Below are 22,985 nucleotides of genomic sequence, written 5' to 3'. Positions count from 1 at the left end.
ACAAACCGGCTCCTGGGTGTTTATCCAAGAGGAATGAAATCTTCAGACAAAAATGTAAACACGATAGTTTTTAGAATCACTATTCAAAGTCACCAAAAATTGGAAACAAATCTCCTTCAGCAGGTGAATGGATAAACACACTATGGTTGATCCAATGAAATATTACTCTGTGATAAAATGAGCAAACTATTGATACACACATGGATGAATCTCAAGGGCATTATTCTGAGTAAAAGAAGCCAGTTTCAAAAATCTACACACTGTCTGATTCCATTTATACGACAGTGTTGAAACTATGAAACTACCATGATGGAGAACAGATCTGGGGTTAAGAATGCTGGGACCATAAAGGAGCCTTCTGATGGAACTGTTGTGTATCCTGATTGGGGTAGTGACTCCATGAATCTCCACATGTGTTGAGATTCAGGGAACTGTAAATAAAATAAAATAAAATAAAATAAAGTCACAACAAGAAACATGACACAAATAGGATGGGGCACCATAGCAGCCCTCAATCAGTCCCCAAGGTTCTCCATGAGAGCTTCTCAGGTTAAAAACTTATGAATAAGATAAGAAATGCACTGGAAACCAGAAGACACAAAAAGAGACTGAGAAAGCATTGAAGGGACAGATGTGGACCCTTGAGGATCTCCCCTGACTTCATATCCAAGCTTCCTCCTCCCAATACTAGAACACCGTTCAGCCACTTTTCCCTGAATGCAGGAAGTCCTAAGAGCACTGGTCCTCAAATCTGCTTGTATACAGAGTCTGAAAAGGCTTCCTAAAGGAATTTGGCCTTGCAGCAGAAGGGCATCTGTTACAAATGCAGAGATGCAGCTTCCGTGGGGTCTGTGATACAGCCACACGACTTAGCATCCAATGCTCCAGAAAGTTCCCTTATCATCTGTGGGATATATGTCTGACAATTAGCAGGACTGTTGAAATGCTAGGTGCATCAACCATGTTAGTTTGCTAGAGCTGCTGTTACAAGGTACCACCAACTGGGTGGTTTAAAACAAAGCAATGTATTCTCTCACAGCTCTGGAAACCAGAAGTCCAACATCAAGGTGTTGGCAGGGCCATACTTTCTCCAAAGCCCGTAGGGGAGGATCCTGCCTTGCCTCTGCCAGTTTGAGGTAGCCTCAGACATTCCTTGGCCTGTGGCCACGTAACTCCCAATCTCTGCCTCCACCTTCCCATGGCTGTCTTCCCTCTGTGTCTGTGTCGTCATAGGACATTCTCTTCTGTGCGTCTGAATTTCCCTCCTCTTATAAGGACACCAGTCACACTGGATTAAGGCCAACCCTAATCAGATCTCATTTTAATTTGATCACAAGGCTTCTATTTCCATATAAGGTCACTTTCACAGGTACAAGGAATTAGAACTTCCACATACCTTTTGGGAGAATACAATTCAGCCTATACCACCGGAATTTCATAGAAAATAGGAAATGCAAGATAAAACAAGGGTATCGGCATTCATTTGTGTAAAGTACTAATAGCAATTGATTCTAAAGAGGCTGACTGGCATTAAGTCTCTGCTCTCCTTACCCTGAATCGCCTTTTTGAATTGCTCGGAAAAACAAAGCCTCCCTTGAGTTGTATGTTTTTATATAATGCAGGCTGCGCCTCTTTTTAAAGTTTTCAAGCCAGCCCTCACTGATGTAGAATTTAATGATTTTTTGCACTTGCTTCTGCTGTGTTTCGATTTCCCAAGTCTCAGCAAAATCCTTATTTAACCACTTGGCCTTTTCACAAAATTATCATGGTACTTACTGGGCCTGGGAGGGATATAAACCAATCTCTCTCCCCTTACAGCCCCTCAGACTCAGCCACGTGTTCTAGGTGGAAGGAGCCATACTTACCGCTGTGTTCTTTTGTTTAAAGGTACTATGTCAAATTAGGCATACATGAAAACATGCAGTTTAAAATATGCACTACCCAGAAACAAAAGTGACATCTCAAAACTATGGTTGGCAAGGATCCTTGGACCTTCCTCCATTGGTTTATATATTCACCTGGTAAATACTGAGCACATACTGTGCTCTGCACCCTATGTCATACTAGAGGTACAAAGTCAAATAGGACAAGCCATAACAATGACAAAAATGCAGCGTTTTATGTGTTTTCATGGGATTAACACAAGGTACCTCGGGATCTTGGGACTGCTCCTAACTCCTCCCGAGAGTGAAGGGTGACTGTCCTTCAACTAGTTTGATTCATTTCACCAAGTCAATGGCAAACCCGTAAGGGCAAAAAATTCTTCCCTTCCTTCTGTCTCCCCTGCCTGATGCAGCCCAGAATCAGACTAGCTCAAAACCTCTAGGCAACCAGAGGCACCTGACACATTCATTTACCAAACGGAAGTATACAGGGACACCTGGCTGGCTCAGTAAGTAGAGCATGTGACTCTTGATCTCAGGGTCCTGAGTTTGAGCCTTACACTGGGTACAGAGATCACTTTACTATAATGGACTATAATATGCCACACTTGGTGTCAGGCAGGGGGATATAGGAGGAGGACCACAGGGCAGCTGCCCTCCCTGAGCCACTGTCTACCAAAGACTGGTTCCTAGGAAGCCAGGGAGCTGGGCTAATGGGGAGCCCTTGGCACATCAGCTGGCTGGGAGAGCCCGCGAGGCAGCCGACAGCTGCTCATCCAGATATAGCCCTGCTGTCCTGAGAACATGTCAGCTTCTTATTCAAAAACAAGAAGTATTTTTAATTCTCTGGCACTTGGGCCCCACTTGTGCCCCACTTAGAATTATGACTTCAGTCCCTCATCAGGGGAGCCCAACTGCTCCAGACGCCTGAGAGCCCAGGCAGCTTGCCAAAGGTACAAAGGCTACCAGCAGCCAGCAGACATGGGGCAGCTAGCTCACGCAGCCTCCCAATCTCCACCAGTGGGCCCCAGTATGTGGAGAAGGCTGCCATAGCAGACCGCAAATATGAAAGCGGCTCTCTTTCTCTAAGACTTTGGAACCCAGTGGCCAATGAATCTCTGAAAAGATGTTCAAACATCTGCAAACAGGGAGATGTACATTATAACAAGGCACTGCTTACGCCTACCTGGTAGGCAAGGACTTTGAAGTCTAACAACATCAACCAAGTATTGACCAGGATGTGGAGAACAAAGTACAGCTAACTTGGAGAGCCCCTTGGCAGTACCCAGGGAACCTTCCAGCATGGGTGCCATACAGGGCAGCCCCACACACAGCGCACAAGGAAAGCCCTAGGATGTGTTCATCATAGCACTGCTTGGTACAACAGAACCTCAGAAACTCCCCAGTTGTCTGGCAGTAAAGGAAAAGTAAGGTAAACGAGTCACATCCAAAGGAATCCAATCAGCAGTTGAAATGAAACAAATCTCCATACATTCGGGTTTGTTAGATCCCCAAAACATATTGCTGAGTGATAAAACAAAGCAAGATAGAGAATATGACGTACAATATGATACCACAGTCTATCATTTGAAACAGAAAACACTGCTATATCTTATTAATGAAGATGTAGTTAAAATGTAGAAAAAATAAGTGCCAAATTAGATGCCAGGTTTAGGACAACGCTGCATTTGAGCAAGGAGAGAAATAGAGGAGGCTTCCACTGGAGATTACTTTTTATTTAAAAAATTGGAAGTAAACACATCATATCATAATGGTGAGTTTTATCAACCCTGGGAGGTGAGTGAGAGAAGTAGCCATGTGTCAGGCACTGATCTATGCTTTACATACCTTTCAACATTTAACCCTCACTATACCTCTGTGATGGAAGTGTGTAGTCACCCTCATTTCACAATGGGGCAACTGAGGCACTGAAAGGCTAAGCAATTTTCCCAAACTTACACATCCAGGATTTAAACTCAGACCATCTGGCCCAAAATCTGTGCTCTTAACCACTCTGGAATCCTGATTCTGTGGAATGGACATGCCATTCTCCCCAAAGTTTACATATGTTTGAAAAATTTCCTAATTATCAAAGAAGAGCTAGAAGTGCTACAAGAAAGAGCTTCCCAAAGCCCCTCAGTGATGGTTAATTTTATGTGTCAAATTGGCTGGATCACAGTGGCCAGATATTTAGTCAAGTGTGATTCTGGATGTTTCTATGAGGATGTTTTTGGATGATATTTACATTTAAATCAGTGGACTTTGGGTAAAGCAGATTGCCTTCCATAATTTGAATGGGCCTCATCCAATCAGTTAAAGGCCTGAATAGAACAAAAGGCTGGCTTCCCCCAAGCAAGAGGAAATTCTCCAGCAGATGGCCTTCAGATGTGATCTGCAACATCACCTCTTCCTGGAGCTCCAGCATTCAGGCCCACCCTGAAGATTTTAGATTTGCCAGCTTCTATAACTGCATGAGCCAGTTCTTTAAATCTCACTCTCTCCAGATAGATATACACTGCATATGTACACACACTGCATATGTACACACGCACACATGTATGTGCACATCCTATTGGGTTTTTTTCTGTGGGAACCCTAACTAATACACCCTCCCTCCAGCCCTTGCCTAGCAGAATGTAGTACAGCTGTCAAAGGACAGATGGAAAGAAGCCTGGCTGGGTTGTTCCTACTCCTTCCTGTCTAGAGTCTTGACAGAAATAACCCTAAAGGAGCCATTAATTAACAGAACATCACACTCCAAGGTAGCTATTGTTAATCACATCTTATAAGGAGAAACACTGAGGCTCAGAGGAGCTAAAAAGCTTGCCAAGTTCTCCCACCAGGCAAGGACAAAGCACATTTCCCTAAAGCATACAGCAAGGGCTATCTGTGGGTGCACCTTGATCCTGCCAATGATCAAACCCAAATAAGGCAAATGCCAGGAATCCTAAGAGGTGACCAGGTTGGGTAATAGGGCCACCAATGTGAATATGCTTCTCACTGCAGAAGACCTTATGTTTGGCCCACAGTTCCAGCCAACCAACCACAATGGCTCTGCCCAGTGTTCCCTGGACACCTTCCTCCCCCCAGGACATACATTTTTGTATGTTTTCTAGTGGCCAGCTCTACTCAGTAAGTACTTATTAAATGGATAAGTACTTGTTAAATAAGGCAAAACTTATAGATCCCCTCCTCCCCCAGATGGGGCTTCCCTTAAGACAGTGAGAAGAGAAACCAAGGACAAGGGTGAATGTTATTGGGGAGTGTACTGGTTAATCAGGTAAATTAGATAGCAAGTGGAAGAGAGTGTGGTTTGATTGAAATATCTAATAACAAAGTACAAGATACCTAGACTACAAGAAAATAGCAAAAAGAGAGTGAAAGAAAACATCTATAGAAATCATTATTAAATTAACTGCCAAGTTCAGATAAGGGACCTCATTGTGTGGTCAAAATCCTGATGGGGGACATGGCGATGGCTCCAATACACACACCCAGAATCCTCAGTGTCAGAAAACCACTATCACCTAGTAATCTTGAGTAACTGAGCAGACACTGAATTAGGACAATATACAGGAATGATAATTACGGGGCCTAGCTCCTGTGAGGACTATGGAGGAACAGATGAGGACTTCTCATAGCAGCAGGCAAGAGAAATATTGCAGTACAAGGTCCTTTCTGATCTCTGAAAACCTTAAATAAATGAAGATACATACCATACTCATGGATAGAAATATATACTATTATGTAGATGTAAATTCTTCCCAAATTTATCTGTATATTTAGATCAATTCTAGTCAAGATTCCAACATTATTTTCAGGGACCCTAACAAGCTGATTCTAAAATTTACATGGAAGAATAAAGAACAATGAAGAGCCAATACCTTTCTGAGAAAGAAGACTGATGAGGAGAGGCTTGTTTTACTAGATCTCAAGAATTATTATGAAGTCATAGGGATTAAGATGCTGTGGGACTAGGGCAGTAATAGATAAATTAACCAACAGAATAGAATACAAAGCCCTGAAACAGATGCTAAAGTTATATGAAAATTGTCTAAATGACAGAAGTGGCAGGTCAGGTCATGGAACACAGTCAATGAATGGAGCCAGAAAATATGGTTGTCCACTTGGGGAAAAAGTGAACTTCAATTCCTAACTCACTCCAAACATAAAAATTAACTGTAGTTGGATTAAGAACTTAAATGATAAAGTCAACTTTAATCCTTTTATATAGCTAAATATCTTTTTGATCTGGGGATGCAAAAAGACACATACACAAAGACAAAAGGAAAAAGAACACATAAAATAAATGGTTGATAAATGTTGACTATATCCAAACTAAGAATTCCTTTATCAATGAAAACTTTCAAGACAATAAAAAGGCAAATAGGAAAATAATATTTGTAACATCATCACTGACAATGGATTAATATCAGCAATATATAAAGAACTACAAATCAATAAAGATCTTCAAACCAATAGAAAAAGGATCAAGGAAATAAACAGGCAGTTCACAGAAAAGTAAACACCTGCAAAAAATAAAGCTGTAAGATCTTTACTCTCCTTGGTGATCTTTATTATGTTAATAAAGACCATAATAAAAAAAACACTTTACATACATTATGTCCACACAGATTAAGAAGCCTCCATGTGTTGCAGAGTATGTGGAACAAGAGTATCTCCTATTCATCACTGGTAGGAGGATAAATTGATACAGTCAGTTTAGAAAATAATTGGTAATTTTCTTGTAAAATTAAACATTCAGTTGCTGACAGTCCAACAATGCCACTCCAAGAGAAACTTGGGCATGTATAGCAGGAAACGTGCACAAGAATGTTCATAGCAGCACAGTTCATAATAGCAAAATCTTGGCATCCTGCCTAATGCCCATCAACAGGAGAATGGATTAAAAAAGAGACACCATTCACAATAGCGTCCCATTGTAATGTATAGTACTAGAATGTTATGTAATGAACCCTGACTACACACTGTAATAATGAGAGTGTGTCATAGACCAGAGACTATGATTAATCCAATTCTGAGGTCCAAAATACAAATGAAAAGAAGTAGAAAAAATTTTTTGAAAGGACAATTATCTTTCCGTGGTCAGACAAATGCTGTGATCTCATCCTTGCAAGGGACATAAATGTTTATTCCAGGAGAATTTTTTAACAGCAAGTCCCTTCTGACATTCCTCAAACCAATACTATAAGTGAAATTTCTATGCCAGCATCCCAGAGTGAGATAAATTGGGATTTAAATGGCAGAGGACGGGGGGCTTAGCTGCAGCCATTTTTATTTATGCATGCATTCAGGCAGAGTGAAGAGAGAATCCTACAACCCTGATGGTAAAAGTGTACAGGAACATCAAGCTACAGAATTTGGGAAGGAAATGGCTTCTAATCAGTCTGTCTGATGGAACCGATTGCCTGAGATAAAGCCAGGCCACACTCTTGAAGATGGATAATTGGGACTTTATTGGACAAATGAAACAGCAGTGATAAAAGAGGTAACCTTGTTGCCAAGAGAGAAGGTAAATAGAGCTGGAAGAATGGTAAAAAGCTGTTGTTAGATTCCAGTCTTGCAAGCGCTGTTTATGCTCCTGCTCTGCAAAGGCTTTCTCACTTTCCTAAAGAACTTCAGAGAACCAGGGACATGGACATATTACCTAATCCAACCTCAGCTGAGGTCTGTAAACTGCCTAAATTATCTGTATCAGACACCACAATGGACAAAAGAGGGGATACACCCAAAAAGCTGGATCACAATCATTAGCAGATAAATGAGCAGGGAGGTTACAAGGCTGAAAACCCATGTCTCAATGGTCTCCAATGGCTGTCACAAAAGAGCTACCTCTTTCCACTTTTTTCCCTCCAGACAGTTATTTCAAACCAACCATTACCTCATCCAGTTTTGACCAGGCACAGAATAGGATCCAGAACAAAAAGATCCTCACCACTGTCAAACATCCATTTAGAGACAAATTCAGTTCACTTCTTGGCTCAAACACTCTCTCCTCCAGGAAGCCATCCCTGATTGTCCTTGAAACTTTGAAGGGCCTCTTACCCAACTGACAACAGTATCAGTACTGTGCAGATTCTGGCACTTAGACAATGAGCAATCATTAGAATGATATCATGATATTATTAATTCATTAGACAAATATTGTTAAATATTACCATGTGCCAAACGGTGCGCTGAGAACTAGGAACATAGCAGTAAATGAACACAAACAGGACACCTGCTGTCTGGGAGCCACTTGGTAGCAAGGGAAAAAAGCCCTTCATCAGATAGTCATAATACTGTCATGATTACAAATTAAACTAAGGGCAATGAAGGGCAGGCAGGGTGCTGAGGGACCAGATCATGTTGGCAGCTGTGGGAGTAAGGTCAGGAAGTAATGTCTAAATTGTTTTTCAAAGATGAAAAAGAAGTAATCTGTTGAAGGAGTGTGTGTGTGTGTGTGTGTGCACACATGCATATGTACATGTATGTGTGTTTGAGTGGAGGAGCAAATAAGGCAGAAGAAAGAAGTGCACAATTAGGTGGTTAGATGGACTACAGAGGCCACGTTCAAGATTCCCATGTGTCCGTCGAGAGATGAGTGGATAAAGAAGATGTGTGGTATACACACACACACACACACACACACACACACACACACATTCAGTGGAATATTACTCACCCATAAAAAAGAACGAATCTTGCCATTTGCAACAACATGGATGGATCTAGAGGGTATAATGCTAAGTGAAATAAGTCAGTCAGAGACAAATATCATATGATTTCACTCATATGTGGAATTTAAGAAACAAAACAAGCAAATGAACAAATAAACAAAAAACAAAACAGACTCTTAAGCACAGAGAACAAACTGGTGTTTTCCAGAGGGAAGAAGCAGTGTGGGGGATGGGTGAAACAGACGAAGGGGATTAAGAGGACACTTATTGTGATGAGCGCTGGGAAATGTATAGAAATATTTGAATCACTGTACTATATACCTCAAACTAATATAACATTGTATGTTAACTATACTTGAATGAAAAAAAAAGATTCTGGTCTTTACCCAAATCCAATGGAAATCTTAAAAGGAACTTGGGGTAGGAGACGTAGATGCAGGAAATGACTTTTTCATTTTGCCTTTTGAAAAAAAAATCACTCTGAATAAAAATTAGAGGTAGTCACAGTGAATATGTGAGAATAAGTTAATAGTCTATTGCAATAAGAAATAATAGATGATATCTGGGACCAATATTCTGGCCCCATTGGGGGCTACAGTAATGAAAATCTTATTAGGATTCAGGAATGAGAAACAGAAAATGAATACTTCACAGTGATAAAATAACTCATTAATTATCACCTGTGATCATTTGAAATAAAATGTCTGCAGATTGGGAACTCCATGAGGTGAGGGATTTTTCTCAGTTTTTTTTTTTAAAGATTTTATTTATTTATTTGAGACAGAGAGAATGAGAGAGACAAAGAGCACATGAGAGGGGGGAGGGTCAGAGGGAGAAGCAGACTCCCTGACGAGCAGGGAGCCCGATGCAAGACTCGATCCAGGGACTCCAGGATCATGACCTGAGCCGAAGGCAGTCGCTTAACCAACTGAGCCACCCAGGCGCCCCTCTCAGTTATTTTTTATCCTTTGCTGTATCCTAACACCTAGAATAATACCTAATAAAAAATAGATACTTGTTAAATATTTATTCAATGGATGGAAGGAAGGATGGATGAATTGCAGATAAGGCCCTGGGGAACTGAGGCTCCACTCCCCAAAAGCAATATGAAAAGCTTGAAGAGACAGATGCCAATGGAGTGAGTTATAGTGGCCATCTCTAACTGTACTGTATAAATGGAAGACAGAGAAAGAAAAACTCAGATCCCTGAATTTTAGGCCCTGCAGGTGCTGAATCATAGCATAGTTGCATTCACAACCCCACCAAGTCTCTTAGGGTGAAGTTGGGGCATTGACTGGGAACCAGGAGGGAGCTGAGGATTAAAATGGACATTAAAGGGAGAGTGTAAGACGGCTCAGAGTGGCCTCACTACCCCCAACCCTGTCGGTCCCCAGCATGGGCCGGAGCGGCCTCTTCTCCTTTCCCTGCTGGTACAGCCCTTCTTTGTTTGAAGACTCAAAACTCCCTTGATTGTGGCTTCTACTTTGAAACAAGAAACTCATTTTCATCGTACCCTCACACCACTCCAAACTATCACACACACACATACACACACACACACGCACGCATGCACGCACACACACTTCATTGTCTCTATATCTGTAATGAGAGTATTATCCCAGCATCTCCTGGAGGACCAATTACAAAGTTAAGCCTGGGAGTGGAAGGCTTACTCATACAAAAAAATATAGCAGGACTTGGCTAATTTACACCAGGAATATATGTATAGGAATAGGCCCTGAGAGGCTAGACCAAAAAGAGGGGAATATAATCTTAGACCAGACAGAAATCACTAATAGGGAGGCTTGCCAGACTTCTAAATTCAGTGTCCTAGCTCAAGCAGCTGGGACATTTGCTCAGCTATTTAATGGAAATCTAAACTCAACAGTGATCTACTCTAAATGAACTTGAGATGCCGGAACTTCTTTGACATAATATAGATGAAGTCGTCCACAGACCACAGAATACTGAGATCAATTTACCGTGTGCTATCTCCCCCTACTCACCCTTAACCATACTCGCAAACACCACTCCCTCCCCCAAGTGCTGATATGTACAAAGGTGGGGGAAGCACCAGCATTTGGGGAAAACATCCAGTGCCTGTTCTCTGTAGGCTATAAAGTACTGGTTCAACAGCAGTAGAAGTTGTGGACCCCTGATTTCAACAGGGGGCAGAGGCCAAGTGCAAGCACCTAAAGACCCAGGGTCAAGAGAGCTGCCCTGATTTCAACAGGGGGCAGAGGCCAAGTGCAAGCACCTAAAGACCCAGGGTCAAGAGAGCTGCCCTGATTTCAACAGGGGGCAGAGGCCAAGTGCAAGCACCTAAAGACCCAGGGTCAAGAGAGCTGGGTACTTGGAAGAAGCAGCAGGATCAGAGGGGTCAGCACAATGTTCTCACCCACAGGGATGGCTGATGGTGATTAACTGACCCTGACGTCTGGAAAATAAAAGTAAACAGGCGATCCACTAAGTTCTTACTTAATGTGTATAGCTGAGGGGAAAAAGAGGCCTTGTTTAAGCCATAAAAATGAAAACATAGACTGTTTTCATCCAATCTCCAAACTCTGGGCCCCCTGAATAACCCTGAACCCTTTAAATGAAAGAAGCCCTAAACCCTCCCTGGAGCATCACAATTAAATACTATGAATATTCTTAGCCTTTCTCAAAGGGACGTGAAACTACTTATCAAGATCACTTTGCACTGGCAGACAGGATAATAATCACGACCCACTGGGTATTACTGAATGCTAGATCTTGGCTCATCCTACTTCCTAGAAACCTGGCACATCACTGGGGCATCTGTCAGAGTGGGGGCTAATGGAGGTCAAATGAAAAACCGAATTTTGACCCGTTACCCTCATAGAACATCCAAGGAACCCCAGACCTACTCAATGGTTGTTTCCCGATTTCCAGAGTGAAGGTTTGAAAAAGACATCTTCAGCAATCTGATGAACTTCCTAATTGACTCCCTGGAAATTGACTAAGGGCTAATAAGGCAGAAAGGGCAAAGTGGAAGCCATTTCCCTCTCCCTGCCAAAATTAGAAAACAAAAGCACTACTACATCCCTAGGGAAATCAGAGAACTTATTAGCATCATTATTAAATATTTGAAAGGTGCAAAGCAGAGGATCCCAATCACATCGCTATATAATTTTCTAGGTTGGCAGATTCAAAAGATAATGAGTCCTATGCAGTAACAGTGGATTATCATGAACTTAATCAAGTGGTAACTGACAATTTGTACCTGTTGTTCCTGATATGGCCTCCTTATTGGATCAAATCAATACAGACCCTAGCAACTGGTACACAGTTATTGATCTGTCGGTATATTTTTCCTCTATCCCAACAAACAAAAACTGCTACAAGTAGTTAGTTTTCTTCAGGCAGATATAACAATAAAACTTCACTGTCCTACCTGAGGGCCAATCAGCTTTCTGGCTTTAAGCCACACAGTCCACACAAATTTGACTCCGACCATCAAACAGGGCATCATGCTAGTCCAAGACATGGGTGACATCATGCTGATAGGATGTAGAGAGCATATATTAGCAGGTGCCAAGTGTGTCTGTAAATAAATATATAAATGTATGTGTGTATATATAAATCTGGTAGAAAATAACTTCTATGAAAGTATAGGAACTTGAAAACTTGGTCAGGGTTTTTGGAGTCCCAGTGCTCTGGGGTCTTTCATGATATGCTCTACAAAATAAGGGACAAGATGCTGCTCCTTGTATCCCATGTTATTAATAAAGAGGCACAACAATAGGTAGGTCTCTTTGGATTTTGGAGGCAATAGATACCATGTTTAGGTATGCTGCTCCCATCCACTCACTGGAGGAGTTGAAATTCTGATAACTTTGAGTGGGGCCCCCCAAGAAAGAGTAGGCTCTCTGCCTTGTCCCTCTGCCATGCAAATAGCTCCGATACTCAGCTCTCCTAGCTCAGAATTCAAAGTGGCTCCAGTAACTCAGGATGCTGTATGAGCCCACACAAGTCAAGCATGCCTCCATATCCATCCACGTCCCCAAATCAAGGTCTTCTCATTTGTTGTCCTCTCTGTTCAGAATACCCTTTCCCAGTTATTCAGATACCTGACTTCTCCATCCTTTATGTCTTTGCTCAAATTCCAACTTCCTAGTAATCCCTTCCCTTCCCACCCTATTTAAAACTGAATCTCTCTTAATGGTTTACATCACCCTTTCCTTTATTTTTCCCATAGAACTTATTATCACCTAACATACTATATCCTTATTTATTTTATTTATTGCCCATCTCCCCAAAGTTTCACCTCAGCAGGAATTCTTATGTTTTGTTCACTGTCCCAAGCCTCTAAAACCGAGCCAGTCACATAGCAGGTGCTCAAAAATAGTTGCAGAATAAATGTTTGTGGGTATCGGGCAGCCAGATGCGTATAATGTAGTGACCATTTGGCTTTGTTTTGGCTGCCCAGCGTCCTTTGGGGGAAATTCAACCACAGCTTTAGTCTTTCTGGAAGAAAAGGTCATTCCTCAAAGGATGCTGAATGGGGCTAGATATTTTCTTTCCCAACATCCTGGCGGCTACAGTAAAAAGGGGCAACTGGATAATCTTTTTTTTTTTTTAAAGATTTTATTTATTTGACAGAGAGACACAGCGAGAGAGGGAACACAAACAGAGGGAGTGGGAGAAGGAGAAGCAGGCCTCCCGCTGAGCAGGGAGCCCGATGCGGGGCTTGATCCCAGGACCCCGGGATCATGACCTGAGCCAAAGGCAGACGCCTAACGACTGAGCCACCCAGGCGCCCCGGGGCAACTGGATAATCTTGCCCAACTCTTTAACTCTGAGGAAAGTACACAGAGAAGTCTAAGAGTATGGGCACCACGACCACGCAATCACGAGTGCCCCCACAGTGGCGGTGGTGGGGCAGAGGGGAAGTGGCAGCCGGAGTCCAGCAATGGCCCTGTCACCTCACCAAGGTGTCACTGAATGCGCGACCTCCCTGTGTCCTCCGCGGCTCACACTCCCTCAGCTGGTGCCCATTTCCTTAATCAGGTTTTCCAGACTTCCCATCAATTCTGTGAGCTGCCCAATATCCTAACAATTCATTTCCACTATTTAGGCTAGCTGGAGCTGACTTGCACTGTTTGTAATCCAAACCCCAAAGGTACCGGAAGTGAGGGACAGGGAAGTGTTAAGGTTGTGGCCAGAAAGTAGGAGCTGGGATGGAATAGTTTCAGAGGATGCTTAGGACCAGGTGGTGAGGCAGAAGAGGAGAGGGTCACTGGAAACAAGGTCAAGGAAATAAGAGGTCATGGAGTTGGAGGGTCACCGCATGGTCAGCGAAGTCACCCAGCATTATGTCTGCACTGGGGCTGGTGAAGGAAGACGGTTATCCAGGGGCTAAAGTCTTACATGAATGAGAGGAAGTAAGCAGTGAGTGGGTTAAATTGTCAGATTGGCCCCAAAGGCAGCCTATCTTACAAGAGTATCAGAGTTCTCCATAACTGAATCCCACGGGTCTAGAATGTGTGCTGAGGAGTCGCAGGAAGGCAGCCTTCTGCATGTTTAACCCCACGAGTAAGAGTGAAAAATAAGAGTTCACCTCTCTGACTCCCCTCTAAGGTGTGCATGTATGAGTATACAGATTTTTCTGTATTGCTCACTCTTTTTTTATGGTTTAGTTATTTTTTATTTTAATTATTTATTTTATTTTATTTTTTATTTTTTAATTAAGTTTTTGATAATTAACATACAGTGTTATATTAGTTGCCGGTGTACAGCAGAGTGATTCCACAATTCTCTGCATTACTCAGTGCTTATCATGATAGGTGTCCTCTTAATCCCCTTCACCTGTTTCTCCCCATCAGTTTGTTCTCTACAGTTAAGACTCTATTTCTTGGTTTGTCTCTTTTTTTCCTTGTTCGTTCATTTTGTTTCTTAAGTTCCACATATCAGTGAATTCATATGGTACTTGTCTTTCTCTGACTTATTTCACTTAGCATTATACTCTCTACCTCCATCCATGTCGTTGCAAAAGAAAAAAAATTATTTTTTATGGCTGAATAATATTCCATTACATGTATCACCTGTTTTTATACATTTATGTATATATACCACCTCTTTTTCATACATTCATCTATGGATGGACACTTGGGCTGCTTCCACACTTTGGCTATTGTAAATAAGGTTGAAATAAACATAGGGGTGCATATACCCCTTCAAATTAGTGTTTTTGTATTCTTTGGGTAAATACCCAGTAGTGCAATTGCTGGATCATAGATCAATTCTATTTTTAACTTTCTGAGGAAACTACGCACTGTTTTCCAGAGTGGCTGCACCAGTTTGCATTCCCACCAACAGTACAAGAGATTTCCTTTTTCTCTACATCCTCGCAACACCTGTTGTTTCTTGTGTTGTTGATTTTAGCCATTCTGACAGGTGTGAGGTGATATCTCATTGTCGTTTTGATTTGTACTTCCTTGATCATGAGTGATGTTGAGCTCTTTTCATGTGTCTGTTGGCCATCTGGATGTTTTCTTTGGAGAAATGTCTGTTCATGTCATCATTTTTTAATGGATTATTCAATTTTTAGGTGTTGAGTTGTATCAGTTCTTTATATATTTTGGATACTAATCCTTTATCAGATATGTCATTTGCAAATATCTTGTCCCATTCCACTGGTCACCTTTTAGTTTTGTTGAGCATTTCCTTCACTGTGCAGAAGCTTTTTATTTTGATGTAGTCCAAATAATTTACTTTTGCTTTTATTTCCCTTGCCTCTGGAGACATATGTTGCCTCTGGAGAAAAATGTTGTTGCGGCTGATGTTAGGGACATTACTGCCTGAGCTTGCTTCTAGGATTGTCTTGTTCACTGTTATCACCTAGGGGCCTAGAACAGTGCCTGGCATAGAGCAAGTCCTGAGTAAATACTTATGGGAAATAAAATAAGTAAAATACTTATGAACTTAAATTTTCCTTTCCTCCATTTCACATCTTTCCTGCTACTGTAATACTTTATTTTTGAGGCTCTGAAGAATAGCTGGCCATATACCTTGGTCCCTTTCTCTCTCTCAAAGCCTTGGCTACCATTTCTAAACTCATCTCCCTGTGTTATGTATACTATCCTGTCTCCCCACCAAACAATGAGCACATTGATGGCCAGAACCATGTGGCAGACAGACCACAGACTTGAGAGTTGAGACATCATTTCTCACACTCAGCAGCCACAGGCTGCTCTGATGAGGGACAATATCAATCTTGAGTCTGGCACTGGCTCATTCATTCACTCAACAAACCTTTACTGAATGCTACTACCTGGCCATATTCTGCTGGGCCCGGAGCTAGAAAGGGTCCAAAACCCCAAGAAGGGGTCATGCACACACAACCATGGAGATAAAAGGGTACAGACAAAAACTGGACTTGCTGACAGGTATTTCTGGGTACAAATTCTACCTCCACACTTACTTGCTACAGTGAGAAATTAAGCAAATGTCCAAACCTCTCTGAGGCCCAGTTTCCTCATTTATCCATGAGGATAACTAAACCTAAAAGTCCTGGCATGTGGATGAGTATCAAGAGACATCTATCACCTTTCCTTGTTCTCCTGCCCCTTCCTCTGCATCTCTCATTAAGACAAATCCGTGGCTGGGCATACAGCAAGTGTTCAAAATATGAATTGTTGATGAAGGCTGGGCTAAAGGGTCCTATGTCAGATTTGGGGGAACACTGACCCAGCCCCCACCACTGCCTCACCTTCTACTGCAATACTCTCACTCATCAGTCCGCAGAGGCAGGACTGGGCACCAAGCTGCCCATTGCCCCAGCCGTGTTTGCAGAAGCCAGGGTTCACCAGTCACTTTCTCTGGAGCCCTTGAGCAGGCACCCCTGGGTCACTGTCTAATGTCACAGCCCGTTTGGCTGCATTGGTCCTGGTGTCTTCAGGACAAGAATTGGGCATGGATGGCAAATATCCAGTCTGGAGAAACGCGCTGTCCAGCTTACAACTCAGACATCCTTCCAAGCTTGAGTCATTTGAATCAATATAGCCAGTCTTGACAATTGAGAATGATTTGGTAGCTAAGCATGCCATGGCAAGAAAATCCTGCATGGGGATTTCAAGTGGGGAAGACAAGGAAGAGGTGGGGAGGACGCCAGTCCTTTCTGGACTTTGGAAAGTTTCCAAGAGAGAAGGAGGGAGAAGGACAGGGAGGACATTGGCACACCCCCAAGTGCTTGGCCCAGACGCTACCCTACCTCACCGTAGACCTGCTGTACCCATGTTCCTCAAACAGACTCTTCCAGGCACCTCACCCCCAGCTACAAGGTGCTTTCCTGGCCTCACATCTCTGGGAAAGGGGGACCAGTCTGGGGCAATGGGCACAAGCAGGCAGGATGATCCCAATGTGTATATTCAGGAGTGATCTGGCTCTGAGCCATCCCCCTTGGCCATAGGAACACAGACTGCTCATGAGTTCCTTTCCACCATGAGCCATAACCAAACCCTAACATTAAAACTTCTCCCTGGAACACACTAAAAATGCCCCAGCTTGGTCACAGTTCTGTGACCACCTGTGGTACACACAAGTGAAGGGGTGACCCGCTCTCTGGCCCCCACAACTCTGTGGGGAGAGACAAGACAGGCCTGTGTGAAGCAGTCAACAGATGTGACAAGACAGACAGCACCCCATGCCAAAGTGTCTGGGGGAACTCTACCTACTGACACACGCAGCCTTCTCAGCCCTGCCTGACAGCATGCCTCTCACTCCAGCAAGTCCTGGTTCTTTATTACGGCTCCAAGGTCAAGAGCAAACAGCTGGCATTGCTACAGGCCATATGACTACAGGTGCCCATGTCTTCTGCTGGGCCCAGCCTCCCCTTCCAGAGCTGTGGAGGCTCTTCTTTCCAACTTCCGGGGAGCGTCCATGGGCCCACCAGCTCTTCACGGACCGCCAGAATGCTGGGGTTACAGACATGCCCCCCAAGACTTGCTGCAGGGGGGCTCTGGCCTATCTCCCCGCCCTGTCAGAGGCTGCATGGCAGAAGACTGCTGTGTGTTCCGTGGTGTCCACAAACCACAGACCAAGGGTTCTGACACCATCCACAAAATACATCCCGTCCTTCCTCATGATGCAACCAGATATTTTTCTTCATATGGGAGATCCCAAGAGAGCATGCACATCTAGTCCACAAAGGACCTCCTCCAAAAGACCCCAAGATGTGGAGTGAGGAGTCTGCGAACCCCAAATTAGGATGCACAGTCAGGCAACCTAATACTGGACGCCCGACTGCAAGGGCCATCTAGGCCACCGAGGCCCTTACTGGACACAAAGCTGCCTCAGGAAGGTGGAGCCTCCTCTCTCCAGTGAGAGTACTGGGGATGGACATGAGCTGCTTGAGCCAGAGGCCTGGCAACTCCCTGGGAGCCCACTCGGGGACACATCTGGACCAGGTTTGACTTCTGCACTGCAAAGGTGCCTGGGAACCTCAGCACACCCCCTGCCCCCCCACCCCGTGCTGATGATCACAAGCCCTGCCTCCCAGCTGCCACCTCCACCCCAGCTGCCCTCTGCACAGACACCCCCTTGACAGGACGGTGCTCCCACAGGCACTGTGACAGCAGGCCCCCCAATGCCTCAGCCGTGGGTATGTCATGGGATAGTCACGGCATCCCTGTCAGAAAGGAGCCAGCAACCTTGGGCTTCTGGAGGACTCAGTGGGGTGGGGCTTCAGGACCCAGGAGGCTTCCGCTTTTTGTGCCCATGACCCCAACCCCACTCCAACCTGCTTACTCCAACTCAGCTGGGTAAGCAGGTGGCCTCTGTGCTCTGAATTTCAGTGAGGAAAAGTAGTTCCCATGCATGGAACACCCTTGCCAGGCCCTTGTCAGACTGTCAACCTGATCCTCCCAGAAACCTCTGAGCGGAGGTTAGCGTTCAGGTGCAGAACAGGCACGTGACCGGCTTTGAGCCACACCCTAGTGTGGTAGCTGGTAAGTAGCACAGGACTCAAATAGAGGTGGGTCCGACTCCAAGCTGGGTCCGACTTCAAGCCAGGTCCGCAGGGGCCAAAAGAAGGCACAGACACATCTGCTCGGGGCCACGGGGCATCCTGGACGGGCCTCCTCGGTGGGAAGGCCAAGGGTCAGGGCGCCCGAAGGCCCTGCTGGCCCCATCCCCATGCTTATAGAGGGGGAAACGGCTGTCCCAGACACACCAGAGGCTCGGAAATGCCCAACCCAGAATAAATTAGCTCTGCTCTAACTGTCATACCACAGGGGGAAACGTGACAGACCTCATACATCACCTAAAGCCAAACTCGATTTGTACCCATTTATAACAGAAACAGATCTCAGGTGCAACATCAAGGGAGCTCATTTAGCATTCTGCACACTGCCCTCCAAGAGCTGGCAGAGGCGAGACGGCACAGATCAGTTAGGAGCAAACTTGTTCCAAAGTGGGAGAGAAAATCAGCTGAGTTTCGATGACGGGGGGAGGGCTGGGGGCGTGGGGGGCCCTCCCGCATCTGTGAAGTGCCAGACAGGAGTGAGGATGGAGCCTGGCACAGGAGAGGACCCTACGTTGAGTCGAGCACTCCCATCCCCCATGATTGGCAGGATGGCTCCAGGCCACCGACAGATGGACAGACTAGCCCGAGGAGGACGAGCAGCCCATCCACTCAGCTCCAGCCTGCGGGCCCCTCAGTGGTCGTGGACATGGCCCCAGGCACAGCCTGTAGGGCCCAGGGAACTCCAACTGAACTGAGTTCAAATCCTTGCCCAGTGACCTTGTTGCCATCTCTTGACTTCTCGAGGCCTCCCTTTCCAGCCTATTAAAATGAAGACAGGTGTGTGAACGTGACTGTGTATCAGAGGAAGTAACAGGGAGGGGAAAAGAGGAGAAAGTGCTTTGTAACCCACCATCATGAACTCCATCCCTGCCATTTGCAAAATCCTAAACCACTATGTCATTTCAGCCAGCACCCCGGGCCCAGCATGCAAAGGCCGCAAGCACGGCCACAACCCTCCCTGGGGAGGTAGGAAAGCCCCCCTGGGAAGAGCATCCTCCTGCCCCCTTGTCGGTTTGGTGACGGTGGCAACTAACTCTGGGGCCTTTTGTTAAAGAAATGATGTCCAGTGAATATGCAAACAGAAAAGTGCAAAAATCTAAGACTGATGAATTTTCATAAGAGAACACACAGCAATGAGGAAATTGGATATTAGCAGCACCCCCTGCCCTGAGAACTCTTGAGGACCACTTTGCAAGGTGTTCCCACCCGTCCTGATTCGAAAGCCTGGGCCAGCCTGCCTGGGAAGAGGATCAAAGTGTTGGAAAGCAACTCTCCGATGCAAAGAGGGCATCGTGATCAAAGCTGGAGGAGAATCTGCTTGTAATCGCGGGGTTCGATTTAAGGCCTTGATCTCCAACATGGAGGCCGGCCAAATTAAGAAAAGGTATTCTCTTCCTTTCTGGGCCCTTCTGGGTTTCTTGGTGAGACTCTCAGAAGAGACTGCTTGACGGGCACGCATCAAGCACTGCATGATGGGCGGCCCCAGGGATGCTCTGATGAGATGCTTTGATGAGCAGGTGCCTTCCCAGATTAGCAGGGATTGATTGAGCAAATTCCTCCCCCCCCCAAAAAAATTGATGGCACTCTGAGATGTCTGGTTTTTTTTTTATTTTGTTTTTCTTACTCTTCTGATTCAAGGTTTTTTTTTTAATAGACTTTATTTTTTTTTAGAAAACTTTTAGTTTCACAGCAAAACTGAAAGGAAGGTACAGAGATCTCCCCTATATCTTTGCCCCCCCAAATCCTCCCCCCACTATCACCTCCCCACCAGAGTGGTCCATTTGTTACAGCTGATGAGCCTACACAGACACATAGCTATCACCCAAACTCCATAATTTACATTACAGTTGAGGTCTGCTTCAAACTTGCAAATCTGTCTTTTTTTTTTTTTAAGATTTTATTTATTTATTTGACAGAGAGAGACACAGCGAGAGAGGGAACACAAGCAGGGGGAGTGGGAGAGGGAGAAGCAGACTCCCCGAGGAGCAGGGAGCCTGACACGAGGCTCGATCCCAGGACCCTGGGATCATGACCCCAGCCGAAGGCAGACGCTTAATGACTGAGCCACCCAGGAGCCCCGCAAATCTGTCTTATTCACCCCACCAGCATATGCTCTAGGTGAAGCCATGGGCTTCTCAGACCAGAGGCTGAGTCAGGCCTCCATCATTTTCCAGTTTCTATTAGCCACCTTAAAAAGATAAAAAGCAATGGGTGAGATTAATTTCAATAATATATTTTCTTTAGTCCAATGTATCCAAAATATTATCATCTCCACATGCAATCAATATAAAAATTATTAATAAGATAGTTTACATTTGTACTGAATCTTCTTAAGATCTTATTTATTTATTTGTTTGAGAGAGAGAGAGAGCTCAAGCCTGGCGAGAGGCAGAGACACAGAATCTCAAGCAGACTCCATGCTGAGCGCAGAGCGTGACACAGGGCTCATTCCCACAACCCTGAGATCACGACCTGAGCCAAAACCAAGTGTCAGACACTCAACCAACAGCGCCACCCAGGAGCTCCTGTACCAGAATCTTCTGGTGGGGGAGGTGATAGTGGGGTGAGGATTTGGGGGGGGCAAAGGATATAGGGGAGATCTTTGTACCTTCCTTTCAGTTTTGCTGTGAAATAAAAACTTTTATGCTTATAGCACATTTCAACCTAAATGCTTCATTTTCATCAGAAATACTTGATCTAATTTTAGATTTCACCGAATTTGCCCTGGAAAAGTAGAGTCACATAATCAAGTTGTTCTGAACACATTTAACAGTTTTTCTAATGCTTACATTTAATATGATTTTTTTCATTTAAATTAATTAAAATTAAATATTATTAAAAACTTGGGTGCTCAGCTGCACTAGCCACATCTCAAGCCCTCAGAAGCCACATGTGGCTGGTGGCTCCTGTGTCGGACAGGGCAGAACTTAGGGTAAGGGCCGGGGAAGTCCACAAGTCGGCTGATGCTGGCTTCCACCCACAACGGTCATTATTCCATGACCCCAACATTGATTAAAGGTGTAAAAATGATGGCAGATCTGAAGTTCTTTTTTTCTCATGGTCTCTTTGAGGGACTAGTTCACGGCTATGAGTCTACTGGGGAATGAGTGGTATTACAAAGGCCCTTTTTCAAGACCAGCAAAGAGACCGGGCCCAAACCATGGCCACATGTTGGGGAGGCCCACAGGAGATTTTAACCACTGCCTCCCGGGCAGCCCGACTCGAGCTCTCCTGGTCTCCTGTCCAACCCTGGGCGCTCAGACGTTCCCTGGCACCTTGCACTGTCGCCTGCCACTCTGTCCTCCGGGTCTCCCCTGCCCAGCTGAGGGATAAGGACTAGAGTCCCAGCTCCCCTCCCACTAATGTCTGACTTGTTCCAAAGGTAAAATGTGTGCTCCAAAAAAGGCTGGAGAAACTAATCAAGTCAGAACGACAGCTGCCACCACAATCCACAAGAACGGCGACGCTGGCCTGCGGACGCCCCGCGTCCTTGTGCTCTGCTATCAGCACGCGGCGGCACCACCTCAATGAGTGCTCACAACTGCACAAGCTGAACGCTGTTATGATTCCATTTTGCAGAGCAACCTTCCCCTCCGCGGCCTCTGCCCAGCCCATCTGCCCTGGCTCTGTCCCTGGGTCGTTTTCCTTCTAGACTCTCTCTCTGAGCAACCTGTTTCACACCCACTGCTCCTACCACCCAGGCCTCCAGTCCGGACCCCTCTCTTGAACACCATTTCTTTACTACCATCTGCTTACTGAAATTACCTACATGCGTAGCCCATGCAAACACCACATGCTCAAAAGGCCCAGGGTTGGGCTCACCATGTCCCTCTGGCCAAACACCTTCTTCCTCCTCCCTTCTTATTCTCCACGAATCCCATATGATTTTTTTTTAAGATTTTATTTATTTATTTGAGAGAGAGAATGAGATAGAGAGAGCATGAGAGGGGGGAGGGTCAGAGGGAGAAGCAGACTCCCTGCTGAGCAGGGAGCCCAATGCGGGACTCGATCCCGGGACTCCAGGATCATGACCTGAGCCGAAGGCAGTTGCTTAAGCAACTGAGCCAGCCAGGCGCCCTCCCATATGATTTATACAGCCACAGGGCCAAGTACCTAGTCCTCATCCCGGCCTCTGTCTTCTGTCTCACTGGTCTCCTACCAAAGTCAAGTACATGTCCCCCCTGCACGTGACTCAGATTAGCTCCCCTTCCTGCCCCTATGCTGTATGTTTGAAGGGCCTCACCAGAGCTCATTTAGGTTACAGGAAAAAAATGTGTAAACAACGACACACACACACAAAATGATCACAACCACACCTGAATGCCTAGCACACAGTGACTGAGTGCTCATTGATTGTGCTGAATTAATGCCTTCGTC

This window comes from Leptonychotes weddellii, chromosome 6 (genome assembly GCF_054177405.1).
Source record: "Leptonychotes weddellii isolate Sample4059 chromosome 6, ASM5417740v2, whole genome shotgun sequence".
NCBI lineage: Eukaryota > Metazoa > Chordata > Mammalia > Carnivora > Phocidae > Leptonychotes > Leptonychotes weddellii.
This window is presented reverse-complemented; position numbering follows the sequence as displayed.